The sequence below is a fragment of the Kogia breviceps genome, chromosome 2, assembly GCF_026419965.1.
Source record: "Kogia breviceps isolate mKogBre1 chromosome 2, mKogBre1 haplotype 1, whole genome shotgun sequence".
NCBI classification, from domain to species: Eukaryota; Metazoa; Chordata; class Mammalia; order Artiodactyla; family Physeteridae; genus Kogia; species Kogia breviceps.
The window spans coordinates 39,089,409-39,102,005 of NC_081311.1; the positions used below are offsets into that span (position 1 = coordinate 39,089,409).

The 12,597-nt window shown below is 46.4% G+C and overlaps 1 protein-coding gene across 8 annotated transcripts in view; it reads left to right on the plus strand.

Moving 5' to 3' along the window:
* SGMS1 (sphingomyelin synthase 1) overlaps positions 1-12,597 on the plus strand; it is a 305,701-nt gene that overhangs the window by 11,100 nt on the left and 282,004 nt on the right. The window lies entirely within an intron of this gene.

The following is a 12,597-nucleotide window of genomic DNA, read 5'->3' on the forward strand; positions in this document are numbered from 1 at the left end:
CCTCATGAAATAAAAACTGAACTCACATGGTCCTGTTTATCTACGCCAGCAGAGGGATGTCTGAGTCAGGGCAGCGCAGAAATCGCTTTCTGTCCTTGCCAGTGTTTGCGACATGGGTTAGATGGACGATAACCCGGGGTGGAGAGAAACTTTGGAAATGCAAGTCAAGATTTATTAGAAGCATGAACTGCCATCAAATGCATCCCGCCTTAGGAAGATGACCTGGTTTTGTTTTTGTTTATAAATTTATTTATTTATGGCTGCGTTGGGTCTTTGTTCTTGCACGCAGGCTTTCTCTAATTGCTTTGAGCGGGGGCTACTCTTTGTTGCGGTGCACAGGCTTCTCATTGCATTGGCTTCTCTTGTTGCAGAGCATGAGCTCTAGGCACGCGGGCTTCAGTAGTTGTGGCTCGCAGGCTCTAGAGCTCAGGATCAGTAGTTGTGGCGCACGGGCTTAGTTGCTCTGTGGCATGTGGGATCTTCCCGGACCAGGGCTCGAACCCATGTCGCCTGCATTGGCAGGTGGATTCTTAACCACTGAGCCACCATGGGAGTCCCGCCTGATTTGTTTTTATTTTGCTATTTTCCATCTTCCCCACTCCCTGCCATAGGCACAAAAAAGGCTTTGTGTCCACTGTTTAACCCCGTGGGAAAATTTAGGAACAGAGAAATTAAAAGTGTATGAAGATACATAGCCTGACATTAGAGAGACAGAAGCTAATTTTATTTAACTGGGCTAATTGTAGTAGAAAACTATCTGTTTGTAGGAAGGCACTTAAAAAAAACAAAGAAAAGAAAAGAAAAAGAAGGGCTGTGTACCTGTCTCTAGCGGTTGTGAGGTAAAATAGCTACCGTGTGTCCAAATTTAACACAGCCTCACACACAGGAAGCCCTCACCAAGTGCGGTCCACTGTTACTCCAGCCAAAGTTTCCTGTTGTGCAATTGAGACTGCACTTCCCTCATCTGAAGAATGTTACACATAAAACTGAGGAATTAGAAATTTTTAGAATTGAAAGGTTTTGTAGGAAACGGGGATTTAGGATTACTTTAGGATTACAAGTCAATTGTATCTAGGAAGAAATGTTCCAGATTTTCCCTGTGCCAGTTGCACGGCTCTCCTGTGTCTGCAGTAGCTGGAATTAGCTTGTGTGCCTGGTGAGGGGATGTGGCAGGGTAGAGAGAATGGAGGAGGCCAAGGGAAGACTGGGGAGGGCAGACAGGCCTGAGCATATACGCCAGACCTTCTCAGCCAGGGGTTTACAGAGGCAGGGGGTGAACACACGGTGAGGGTCTGTTATGGGCCAGACCCCTGGTAGGCCTGGAGATATAGAGACGAGTGAGATGGGGTCTGGGTTCCTGAGGGGTCAGTGGGGGAGACAGACATGTCCACAGATAAATGTCATGACCAAGTAGTGGATGCAGTATGGCAGCTGCACACCAAGCACCCTGGGGTGGGGCGGGAGCACTGGACGGGGAGGTGGCCTGCTCCCGGCTCCCTGTGTGACTAACACCATAGGCTAGCACAAGTGGAACGGGAACTCGTGTATTCTGGCTTTGTTTCCTTCTTTCTTTTGGTTTTGGGATTTCCATTTTGAGGGAGAGTATTCTGACCGCAGAGAGGAGTCTGGGCACATGGGCACTGTAAGAATCCAGAGCTGGAAGTGCCCTTCCAAACCACTTAGGAGGTCAGAGGGGCACATTCTAGTTTACTTTTTTTGTCTTTGACAACTGTGGCTAATTTTGCGCTATTTCCTAGGAATATAAAACCTGCAGAAGATTCATGCCTTTCTATCTTTAAGGTACATCAGCTTTTAAAAGAAAGATTCTTTATTAAAAGCAAGGTTTTATTTGCCCTTAATTTTTGGCAAAGTGCTAAATTCCACTTTCAGCTTTGTTTTCAGTGGTTTGCAGTTCTCACTTTCCTTCTTCTCTCTTTCCCCTCCTTTCCTTAATACCCTTGCAAATACCGTGAAAGCTAAGGCATAGTGCCAACACCGTGACCTTGGCAAACGGGCCTCGGCTTCCTTATCTGTAAGTGGAGAGTTTGGATTAGCTGAAGGATGTCATCTGGTCCCCACATCTGGGAGTCCTGTGACTAGGGGACACCTGAAAAGAGGGGCTCATGAACTCCGTTTCATCAGTCGTTTATTCTCCTGTGAATAAAAAAGAATCTTATTTCAGAACCACCTTCCCCAGTCCTGTTAATTGCACGTCCAAACCACTTTCTAGAAACAGCAGCAAGCGGTTGATTCTTCACTGTGGTATTTTCCAGCTTGTGATTGATGTGCCCCTCCTGACAGGCTGTCTCCATTACAGGTGCACAGTGTGGGCTGTTCGGTGTTTTAGTCACAGGCGTACTGTGTGAATCCGGGAAGGAGGTTAGGACGTGTGACAGAAGGGCAGGTCGTAAGGGGTGATCAGCCTGAGGTTGTGCGGTGGGGTGGGTAATACTCAGGATTGGTCAAGAGTCACAGTTCAGGGGAAGGTTAGGGCTGGGAGCAAAGGTCCTGGGAGCAGAGAGGCGGAGTCTCAGAGAGCTGGAGAAACCAGCCCTGAAGGAGCGGGGGAGGGGCGGCTGAAAGGGATCCGCCCTCCAGCCGTGAGGGCAGGAGCCGAGGCTGGGGACATCACCACTGGGAGAGAGAGCGCAGCTGGGGGGAAGGGAGCCGCTGTTACCCTTCCGCAAACACAGGCGGAGGGTTTGGGCCGAAGTCTGAAAAGGGGGTGGGGTGCCCATGGGCCTGAGGCCAGAAGGGAGGAGTTCATTGCTCCCAAGGAAATCAGGAGGGAGAGGGACGGACTGGATGGGTGGAAGAGGAGAGGCAGCGTGCTGGGATCAAAAGGGTGTCGTGAGGGCTTCCCTGGTGGCGCAGTGGTTGAGAATCCGCCTGCCGATGCAGGGGACACGGGTTCGTGCCCCGGTCCGGGAAGATCCCACATGCCGCGGAGCGGCTGGGCCCGTGAGCCATGGCCGCTGAGCCTGCGCGTCTGGAGCCTGTGCTCCGCAACGGGAGAGGCCACAACAGTGAGAGGCCCGCGTATCGCAAAAAAAAAAAAAAAAAAAAAAAGGGTGTCGTGAGAGAAACACCTGCATGGGGTGATCCATGGCCTTCAGCCCGAGCCAGGCTGCTCTGGTCACCTGAGACCGAGAGAGCAAGTGGGGACACGTGTAGCCTTCCTTTTGGGCCACTGGCTTTCTCTCCTGTGAAATGGGAATAATAAGCACTACATCCCAGTGTTCTCTTTCTGAAGGCCCTTGGTACATGCCTGCGGAGGTGACCTTGGGAGGTGGCAGCAGAGGATTCCCGTCTGAGAGGGAGGGGATAGTTTCCAGTTTCCCTCCGCTCCCTGGCCAGTGTGTTGACCGTTCACTTGACTAGGTGGACCGTGAGCGAGACTTAGAGATGGTGCCCTGGGGCGCTGTCCATCTGTCCCCAACTTTGTGGCTGTGTGTTGAGATTTTTATCACGTGGTCTGTCATCCGATCCCTTACGTTTCTTCCTGATCTTATCCCAGAGCCTGTCCCTGTTCTCCTGGCTGCGAGTTCAGTCTCTGCACCCTAAGATCCCAAGTGCACAGAATGGCCCATGTGTGTCATTGCTCTCTGTGAAAGTTTTCGTGGTGGCCTCAGTCTCCAGCATGCGCCTTCAGACTCACTGGGACCAGCATGTCTGACTTGGATGAGGCTGAGTATACAGGACAAAGCAAAGTCTCCATGCACATGGAGTTCTCTTGTTGATGGGGCAGACAGGACAATCAAGTCAATGAATGTGAGGCCCGCCAGGGGGTCAGGAGGCAGAGCCTCAGCAAGCCTTGTAACAGCTCTGCACCCACGCACACGGTCGGTCATTTGACATTTGCAGTACTGCTGCTGTTTGTGTAGTGACACCTGAGTTCCTTTGAAAGGCCCTGCAGAGTTAGCAGCAGTTGTGCTGGGCTGAGTTCCAGGTTTCCATCGGGGCCCTGATCATGGCTGGCTTTCCTCTCCCTTTGATTTTAGAGACAGAGACAGGGTGGTGTGAACACCCCCAGGAATATCTCAGGCCTCCTTTTGACCGTTTGTTTGAAGGCCCGAAGAGTGGCCCAGGGGTTCTTACTTAGGGTCCATGGATGGGTTTCATGAGGCCATTGAAATCCAGTTTATCATTCTCGGTGTGTGCATTTTTCTGGTGAGAGTGTCTAAAGCTTTCATTAAATCCACCGGGAAGAGCTCTGAAATGTTTATTTATTTATTTAATAATTTAGGCTGCATGGCCCGCGGGATCTTGGTTCCCTGACCAGGGATGGAACCTGTGCCCCCTGCGGTGGAACCTCCAGGGAAGTCCCTGAAAGGTTTATTTTTATGAAAGTGGATGAAAAGATAGAATTGGGCCATTGAGGGCTTCTCTGTATTGCTGTCTGTCCCCTTTGTAGAGGAACTAACGTGATGTGATTTGCCTAAAGTGAGGAGGCAGACACAGGCCGAGAGCCTCAGTGAGCTTATCTGGGACTTGCCATTTCTGTGTCTTATGGTGGGACACGTTCAGTTATTCCTCTGAGGAAAAAGAGAAGCAAAATGATAAAGCTGGCATCACGGAAGACCAGCCAACTCAGTGGGAGAGGGTGGGGGAGGTGTGTGTGATGCTGCAGTGTGGTTTTGTCACCCACTCAGCAAGGGAGAAGGCTGGGTCTCAGGAAGAAAGCAGAAGACCACCTGAGCAGATGATGCTTCTCAGATTTCTGAGTCTGATGGGCACTGACCGTAGGTCTGGAGAGGACAGTCTAGGACAGGCTGTTGATGTCAAAGGTACCTGTTTTAGGAGTCTCCTCTGCTTGAGAAGTCCATAATAGTTTATGTAAATACTAAAGTTCATGACAATTGTCCTTCAAGATGAGGGGGGGTATGGAGGGTAGCTTTTAAGAGGGAGGGCGTTGATACTGACCTACTATTTGATCCAGCAATTCTACTTCTTGGGGTTGATTTTAAGAAATAATTAAGACCATTATTCATCCCAGAGCTGTCTGTCATAGTGAAAAGTTGAAAACCTAAGTATACAACAATTGGGGGTTGGTTAAACAAATGACATATATCCGAATAATGGAATACTTGGCAACCCTAAAACATAATATCCAGAGGAATATTCATAGAAAGTTGTTCAAAAAACATTGTTATGTACAAAAAGTTACATACTGCCTTTGTAAAAAAGAAACTAGTCAGAAAATACTAGTTGGGTACCTACTATGAGCCAGGAGCCCTGCTGGACGCTGGTGACAGAGTGATGAACTAGGCAGTTTTGTTTCCTGCCCTCAATTAGCGTACAGTCTACTAGGGAAATAGTCAAGCCATATTGACTTTCTCATAAAGTTTTATAAATACTCATAGGAGGACTCCAAAAACAGTGACTCCTTAACAGGCACATTCAACCACCTGTGAAGTCCAATCAGGTATGTCTCTGTATACTTGTTACTGGCTACATCCCTGACCTGAAATCACTGATTTCCTAGAAAGCCTGAAGTAAGTCACTGAGATGTGTTACTGACGCTGCCTTACTGTCTAACTGTCTTCCTTTCTCCCCCGCAGTTCGAGGCTCTGCGGGGGGAAGGGTGGTGGAGGCACAGTCATTTTGGGAGTGGGGGATATTCTCGCCCTACTTCCTGACTTCTGTCCTCAGCGCTGAAGTCATCACAAGCCTTCTCACCAGCTCACCTGGAATTGCCTCTTGTTCACTGTCACCTCTCGTGGGCCTCACGTCGTTCTGACTTGGGCCCCTGACTTGTTGTCATCTGTGGTGTTTGCAGCCACGTGGAGTAGTGCTTCATGCTTAGAAATCATCTAGTTTAGGGGGCTTCCCTGGTGGCGCAGTGGTTGAGAATCCGCCTGCCGATGCAGGGGACGCGGGTTCGTGCCCCGGTCCGGGAAGATCCCACGTGCCGCGGAGCGGCTGGGCCCGTGAGCCATGGCCGCTGAGCCTGCGCGTCCGGAGCCTACGCTCCGCAATGGGAGAGGCCACAACAGTGAGAGGCCCGCGTACCACAAAAAAAAAAAAAAAAAAAAAAAAAAAAGAAATCATCTAGTTTAAATTCCTTCTTGGAGCCTGGCGAAGCCGGGACTGGAATCTGCATGTCTGTCCTGCCTGCCTGATGGACATGTTTTCCACTAGGCAACAGCATGGCCGTTCCTGGTCACCATAGCGAGGGCTCTTCCAAGCAGGTCTGCGTTAAAAACCACATGCATTTCAAATTGGTGGCCCCACAAAACTGCAAGAAAGCTTAATTCCTCCAAAGGCAAAAGGGCAGCAGATTTCTTGAGGAAGAAGAAATGAACCACCGTCTCTGCTAGTGTGGCCGCCTGTCACAGTATGGAGACCAAGTTGCATTGGTGTTGGCAGAGTTTGGCAAGCGTGTGTAAGGGCTGTGTTCTTAGCCAAACTTTGGGATCTTCTACCAGGTGCCAGCCATGTTAGCTCCCGGGATCCACGCAGGAAGACGACGTGGGGCTCTGCTGTCAGGAGCCCCTCTCTAGAGAGAGCAGAGGAGAGATGGGCCCGATGACAACGCACTGCGGTCTCATGCTGTGTGTACTAGTGACTGGGACTCGAGAATTTTGGCTAAAATGTTCAGGAAGGCATTCCCTGGGGAGGGCGGGTTTGATCTGGACCCTGAGGAGGGGTGGGATTGACAGGGACACCGCTGATGTCAGAGTCCACGTGAGGGCACCTCCTGGAGACAGGCAGTGCATGGCCTGGGCTGACTGTTCAAGGCCTCGTGGCATTTATTTGCCTTTTAACCTAAATTTTGGGTTTTTAAAATTTATTTATCTATCTATCTATCTATCTATCTATCTATCTATCTATTGCTACACTGTGTGCTTGTGGGATAACCGCTATTGGTTTTTTTCTTTTTTAAAAAATTTATTTTTTGCTGCGTTGGGTCTTGGGTCTTCGTTGCTGTGCGTGGGCGCCGCGCGCGGGCTTTAAGAACTTAATTTCTTAGCATGTATGATCAGTGTAGTGAACATTTGTGATACTGGGTACATATGGACTTTCAGGAGGTGGAGGAGGGAGGAGCAAGGCTTTTATTCATTTATTTTATTATGTATTTATTTTGGTGTTTGAATTATTATTATTATTTTGGCTAGCTGGCAATATGAGACACTGTTAAGTGGTAGTTCATCTCCAACTTACTAAACTTTTGGCCAGTAACCGACTTCTCTCCTCTTTAACTCCTGGACGTAAAGATTTCCTTGGTGATGATGATGCAGTTTCATTTGAAGTTATCCCTCCCCCCAGCTTAGTGTGGTGCTCAAAGGAGAATATGTCTGGATAATACCAGAAGCACAAATAAGATCGTTGCCCTTATACAACTTTTTCCCTGATATTTTGGCCTGTGATTGCTGCTTCATATAACCAGCTGAGAGAATAACACGTCCTTAAGCCTGGGCTCTGGAAGTGTGGCAGTGGAGTGGTGTAATTGGCTTTCAAGATAACAAAGCTGTTTTCCAAATCTCCATCTTCATCTCGGCTTTCACTGCCTGCACACCAATTTCAGCATCTCCCCTGGGGAAGAATGACAAAAGAATCTTTACAGAGGTAATATGTGAGAAATGTTTGCTCCTTCAAGGCACCTCAGTTCCTAACAATTGACTACTTTCCCTACAAGCAACCTGGGTTGTCAGTAAGCATGCCCTTTGATATTGTTAGTAAGTATGCTATGTCGATGCTGGTATCTGCAAAGTACAGTGTTAGAATTTTCTTTTATTCAAGCTGCCTTTTCAAATATGTAATAACCAGCCATCCACCCTGTCTTTGAACATCTCATATAAGTACACAACAAAATCCCTTGGGTGTCACGTAGTTTGCCTTTGGGTGGAGGAGGGTTTTATTCTGAGTTACATCTGGAATGCTCACCAACATATGGAAATGAATCTTTGGATATTATCAGAGACTGTTTGAAAGATGTGCCTTGTTCATATTACTGATGTTGCCATGCTGATGTGTAATCTACGTGGTAATGCAATCACTGATCACATGTCAGTCCAAGGATGCCAGAAATGACATTTGAAGAAAGCATTCTGCTCTTTGGCCTTCCATGTCGAAACCAAAGGTGGGATTTTGGCCAAGTATGGAAACTGGAGACAGTTTCAGTGGGTCCTTAAATAAACATAGAAATCTCTCTATATTTTATTTTTATAGGTTTAAAATATAATATTTCTAAGATGTGACTGAGAATGTTCCAAATCTATAATTTGCTTTTAAAAAGTACATTTTTCATTTATTGTTCTAATTATAGTAAAATATACATAACATAAAATTTACCATTTTAACCATTTTTGAGCGTACAATTCAGTGACATTAAGTACATCCACACTGATGTGCGACCGTCATCACCATCCATCTCCGGAAGTTTTTCATCATCCCAGGCTGAAACTTTGTGCCCATTAAATGATAGCTCCCCGTTCCCCGCCCCTCCAGCCCCTGGCAACACCATTCTACTTCTTTTGTCTATGAATGTGACTCCTCTAGGGACCTCATTTAAGTGAAATCATACAGTATTTGTCCTTGTATGTGGCTTATTTCACTTAGCATGATGTTTTCAGGGTTCATCTATATTGTAGCTTATATCAGAATTACCTTTCTTTTTTTTTTTTTTTTTTTTTTTTTTTTTTTTTTTTTTTTTTGTGGTATGCGGGCCTCTCACTGTTGTGGCCTCTCCCGTTGCGGGGCACAGGCTCCGGATGCGCAGGCTCAGCGGCCATGGCTCACGGGCCCAGCTGCTCCGCGGCATGTGGGATCTTCCCGGACCAGGGCACGAACCCGTATCCCCTGCATCGGCAGGCGGATTCTCAACCACTGCGCCACCAGGGAAGCCCCAGAATTACCTTTCTTAAGGCTGAACAATATTCCATTGTATGTATATACCACATTTTATTTATTTGTTCATCTGTTAGTGGACACCGGGGTTTCTTCTACCTTTTAGTTATTGTGAATAATGCTGCTGCTATGCAGCATTTATTTGAGTTAAACATCTTTAAATAGGATTTTTTTCAAATAAGGAAAAATCTATGCCTTCTTTTGGTCAGTTTTATCAGAGGGCGGCCATGTCCAAGTTAGGTCCAGGAAATGCCTACCTCACAGACAAAGAAACACCCAAGCCCTTTCAACAGTGTTCAGCTGAAAGCTTTAGTATTTGCCTGAGGTCAAGAGAGCAGTTTCATAATATTTCTGTGCAGCTTCACCAGCGAACTTGGCAGCAACCTCGAGTGAGGCCTGTCAGGGTTCTTGGAAGACAGCCTGGTGTTTTCACATCTTTTGCCCTGATAGCTTCTGCCTGTCAGTACCTCAAGAGGGAAAATATGGCAATAGCCTTGGTCCCTCAACTCAGTCTTAGCTGGTGAAATTCTCATCCGAGCCCTTTCTGGATATGCAGATGTGATTTACTTGAGTGGTTTGCTCTTCTGTGGGCCTGTTTCACTGTCTGTCTGGGAGGGGGAGCTAAGGGTCTGGGCTACAAGCTGTGTGCAGCCAGCTAGCACTCTTGATTTAAACTTGTATATATATTTTTTTTTTTTTTTTTTTTTTTTTTTTTTTGCGGTATGCGGGCCTCTCACTGTTGTGGCCTCTCCCGTTGCGGAGCACAGGCGCCGGACGCGCAGGCCTAGTGGCCATGGCTCACGGGCTTAGTTGCTCCGCGGCATGTGGGATCTTCCCGGACCAGGGCACGAACCCGTGTCTCCTGCATCGGCAGGCGGATTCTCAACCACTGCGCCACCAGGGAAGCCCAAACTTGTATATTTTTCAAATCTGTGTGGCAGGGGAGGCCAGGTGGAGAATACAGAGCAGCAAACTCTCCCCTGACTCCGTGCGGTGGTCCCTTGGCTTAGTGGTGCATGGTCATACTGCAGCGACGTCTGAGGTACGTTTTTCTGGACGTGTGGGAAACTGAGGTTAGCTTTCTGTTTTGTGGTAAGAGAAGTGAAATGTTTTGTACCTTTACAGACTAGATAAGAATCGAATATGATTAACCGTGGTTGAAACAAGGCCAGTCAAGTCTGTTTGCTTATGCTGCCCACAGGTTTTCAAGGCACCTGACATATCTGCAGTGGAGGCCTGTCTATGAGTTTACTGACAGCATCACGGATTATAGTTTTATACTAAAGGTCTGTTTTCTTGCTGTATGATCTTCCTCTTTGTTTAATCAATTTTTGGCATCTTTCTGGGTCTTTTTACTGATATGTATGTATGTATACAGATTTGTAGAGTGGTGGAGTAGATTTTAAAAAGTCCTTGATTTAAATAGGTGTCCTCTGGAACAAAATAACAGACATGTTTGATCCTCAGTCATACAATTTATATACTTAGTCACTTTTGGCCATCAGTCAAATAAATATTCTGCTTCAAAGAATAACTGTAATACTATCTGAATAAATTTTTTGATTCAGAATGCAAGATGTAATTAGGGACGTGTCTCTGGGAAGAAAGATAATTGGGGTCTTTTTGTATCATTAAAGTTTTGAGTGTAGCTAACTAATCTGGCACTGCGTCAGGTATCTAGGCAAACAGTTGCCAGTTTACAATCGAAGTCTGCTTTACATTATGCACTTGGAGGCCGAGTGGACCTGCTGTTTCTGACGTGCAGAATCTGCTGTACCGCGGCCCTCTGGTGAGTCACAGTGGTGGTTCTGCACGGGCCAGAGCAGGTGGTGGTGGGGAGGTGGCAGAGGTGCGGGGCTCCTGCCTGTGTTCCCCTGATGGACTGTGATACCAAGTGATCTGCGTCTTTACTGCTGCCGCGTGCTCTAGGGGAGAGTGGGCTCCACTCTCTCGGAGGTTATGCTCAAAAGAGGAACATGAGCAAGTGTCTGGAGGCTATTTATACTCAGCGTGCCTGTATGTATCTTCCATCCTCTACTGAGCCCCTTTTTATCTGCATCTTCCCTGCTCACTCCACTGAGACGGCCGTTCTCACCTTACTTCTGACCCTCTGACGTCGAAAGCTTCTTCATGTTCCTCCTTGACTGTGGTGGAGCCCCCTCCTTTCACTTCCTTTTCCCTCTTTGGGTCTTTGGGACTCCCTACACTTCTGGTTCTCTTAATCTTGCCAAGAGTTCCTTCTCTGACTCCTTCCCTGGTACCTCTGCCTGATCCGTATGTGTGAATGTTTCTCGAGGTTCAGCCCTCAGTCTGCTTGCTGAGCAGCTCAGTCTCTGCAGGCTTGTGCAAGGGGACACTTCCCTTTCGTGGAGGCTGGGTGGCGAGGGTTGGAGCCACCGGGCAGAAAGGACTCTGATTCCTTACAGTTTGGGAGGCGTGGTCAGAGTAGTACAGGTCCTAAAACTCAGGCTGTGTGGGAGGGAGTGATGGAGAAAGTGCAGAACCTCTTTTGCACTGAGACCTCTATTTTAGGAGTAAACTCTAGGAGTCAGAACTATTGATGTATAGATTAAATCTGATCGTTCCCATTTATCTTTCCCATTTTCTGATTTGTATTTCATTTCCAGATTTGTTAATGTGACTCCTACTGAAATAAACAATGGCCTGTATTTCAAATTTTATGCTATTCTTAATGTTTGAAAATTCAGTCAATAATAAAATCTCAACCTGCTCACATAGGCTCTAGTTTGTCCTGTTCCTCTGTAGACACGTAGAGGACAAGTTTTGTAGACTCTCCACAGTAACAAATGATTACAGTTAAATAGTATTAGAAATTGACTTTAAGAATTCGTTTTTTTCTCTCATAGGTTTGTTGCCAGTTGCTTCTTTAAGATACATTGAAACGTTATGGCTGTTTAATTTAAAATAGTTACACAGCTTTTCTTTTATGACTGTAGAGGTCTGCACAGCTTAGTTTTCTTTACCACTCAATTTTCTTTATTGCTTTGAGTTGACATTTGGAGGTACTGTTTCTGATACTGTATACCTCAAGACTGTGGTTTCTTGGGGAAGGCACACAACATGGTATAGTGAAAAGGCTTTTGAGTCTTGGCAGAGATGGGTTTGGTTGCCTGCTCTGTCTGTCCGTCACTGACAGTGGGATGTTGATCAGATTACTTGAGTTATTTGAATCTTATTCCCTCATGTGTAAAATGGGGATAGTAATGCTCATCTCACAGATTTGTTATGGGGTCGTGTCTGTAAATCCCCAGCACACACTGTGGTCGGGGAGTTAATGGTAGTGGTTATTACTGGGACTTCCTCTCCTGAGGCTAAAATGTATTGGAAAGTGATTAGATTTCTGTTATTTCCTTTTGTCATTTCCATTTCAGAGAATATGGAGGTAGAAATGAGGCAAGTCTAGACTGACTGAGAACCTCATTTTATTGTTGGATTGAATTCTTATCGTCTAAATTTGTACATTTCTGTCTTTCCCCTGATTGCTTTTTCTGCTGTGGAATATGGTGTTAAAAACAAAATAGGTTACAGTAAGATTTTTCTCTGTCTAGAATCTTTGTAAATGAATCAGTCCTACTAGCCAGTTCCCTCCCCAGGGAGTACAGGCTTTACATTTATTTTTTCTCATTTTTAAATGTCTTTATTATGAAAATATTTTGAACATTTAGAAATATAGAGAATAATCTAGTGAACATATATACCCAACCCTCAGTTTTATCAAATGTTTGT